Here is a 2,388-nt window from a genome sequence, read left to right as displayed (position 1 = left end):
GGAAGATCCCACATGCCGCGGAGCAACTAAGCCCGTGCACCACAGCTACAGAGCCTGCGCCCTAGAGCCCATGCGCCACAACTACTGAGCCCGTGCGCCTACAGCCCATGCTCCGCCAGAAAGAGAAGCCACCACAATGAGAAGCCCGCGTACCACACCGAAGAGTAGCCCCCGCTCGCCGCAACTAGAGAAAGACTGCGTGCAGCAACGAAGACCCAACGCAGCCAAAAATAAGTGAAACAAAAATCTTAAGAAAAAAAAAGAATTGTCGTTGTGCAACCTTCCCGACCATCCATCTCCAGAATGTTTTCATCCTGTCAAACTGAAGCTCTGTCCCCATTAAACACTGACTCCCCATCGCTCCCCAACTCCTGATGCCCAGCTTTCCACTTTCTGTCTCTATGAATTTGACCCTCTGGGGATCTCACAGAAGTGGAATCATGTAACATTTGTCCATTTGCACGTGGCGTATCCACTTAGCATCATGTCTTCAAGTGTCATCCGTGTGGTAACCTGTATCAAAATTTCCTTGCTAGGGGCTTCCCTGGTGGCACAGTGGTTGCGCGTCCGCCTGCCGATGCAGGGGAACCGGGTTCGTGCCCCGGTCCGGGAGGATCCCACACGCCGCGGAGCGGCTGGGCCCGTGAGCCATGGCCGCTGAGCCTGCGCGTCCGGGGCCTGTGCTCCGCAACGGGAGAGACCGCAGCAGAGGGAGGCCCGCGGACCGCAAAAAAAAAAAAAAAAAAAAAAATTTCCTTCCTAGACCCCAAAGCCAGTGTGGACAGTACACAGTGAGTGAGAAGGAAATCAAACCCTGGGTCTGAAGAAGTTCAGATGTATGCCAAGTGCAATGGGAAACCAGGGAATGAGAAGTGTCGTGATCCAGTTTGCAGTGAAAGGGAAAAAATTGATTTTGGCTCTTGTTTACATGGATGGGGTGGGCATTCAGCAAGGGTGGAAGTCGGGAGACCCAGCTATGGTTAGGAATTTGGCGTGGTAGTCCAGGAAGATGATGTCTGAGAAGATGGAGAGAAGGAAACAGGTTCCATATATTTGGAGGGAAAATCAGCAGGGCTCATCGGGGGATCCGACTGGGGGGAGGTAGCGGGGCGGTATTTCTGTTTACTCTGTGTGCACGTGTGTGCTTATACCTCTACTACTGAGACATAATTGTTTCTACAAAGAAACACCTTTCCTCTTAAAAATGGAATTGTTAAATTTTCACTGTTTATACAAAGAAATGTCAGACCATCATTGAAAACTACATAAATGCTCTTTGTATCAATTAGAAACTTTCCTTCCTTTTTGTGGATGAATAATATCTGTTGCATGAATATATACACTACATTTTCTTTATCCATTCATCTGTCAGTGAGCACTTGGGTTGTTTCCACATTTTGGCTCTGAATCTTGCTTTTGAATTATTGTTTGGACTTTGATGAGAAGTATCTCTGTTGTTCGGGATGTGCCCAGAGTTTTCTTTTGTCTTTTGATCACTTAGATACATCTAATTGGCCCAAGCAGTGCATACGTAGAGTCCAGTCCGTTCGTCCAAGGTGCAGGGACCGAGAGTCTCTTTGGTTTGCACTCGTGGAATTCCTGAGATGCTCTAGGTCTCAGAGGCCATGCAAAGAGCGTCTGAGGCCTTCCAGAGCTGCCGCAGGCCGGCTCTCCTCGGGGTCTGCACTGCTGGGAAAAGCACTGCTGCTTGAGGACCTGTGTCCCTCTGCTGTAGACGGTCCATTGTTAGGAGGCAAGTGAGTTCAGCTGTGCATTCATCATGCTTTCAGCCATCACAGCTGATTGGGTCCTTGTATAACCAGACAGAAGCTCACTCTCCCTCTTGGTTAACCGGCTTTCAAATATTAGAAGGTTGGCCTTCTGTCCCCGTGAAAAGTTCTCTTGTGTACTGTGAAATACCCTGATTGCTTTATCTCGTCTTCAGATGGGATTTGCATAATCCCGCCTCACCTTGTCCGCATGTGCTACAGTCGGGTGGGACCCATCTTAAGATGTGTTGGTATGTTGTCCAAAAATGGCGCAAACAGCCCACATTGAATCTGATGTTGTCGGTGAGCAGGACCTTGTGGGGCCTTCCTGGGACGGATTCTCCCCATGTCTTCTGCCTGCTCCTTGTCTTTAGAACATTTTAGCCTCCTAGCCTTCCCTGAGTTCGAAACAAACAATTTAATCAGAGAAGTGAGAAAGTGCAAAAAGAAAGGAAGACAGTCGAAAAGGACCAAATAATACTAGTGTAGGTGTTAAACAAAGTCAAGGACCTTTAGTTCCTCCTCCAGGGCTGTCGATACTGTTCTGAGCCACGTTCCTGGCGCTGTTTTGCAGAGACTGAAGCCCCCAGCAGGTGGAAGAAGTTAACTGCATGCTGCC

At 49.0% G+C, this 2,388-nt stretch overlaps 1 protein-coding gene across 1 annotated transcript in view; it reads left to right on the top strand.

Moving 5' to 3' along the window:
* The window catches only part of LOC112063646 (zinc finger protein 12), a 73,043-nt gene that overhangs the window by 3,633 nt on the left and 67,022 nt on the right, over positions 1-2,388 (top strand). The gene's annotated exons all lie outside the window — the stretch shown is intronic.

This window comes from Physeter macrocephalus, chromosome 14 (assembly GCF_002837175.3).
Source record: "Physeter macrocephalus isolate SW-GA chromosome 14, ASM283717v5, whole genome shotgun sequence".
In the NCBI taxonomy this organism is placed as follows: Eukaryota; Metazoa; Chordata; class Mammalia; order Artiodactyla; family Physeteridae; genus Physeter; species Physeter macrocephalus.
This window is presented reverse-complemented; position numbering and strand designations above follow the sequence as displayed.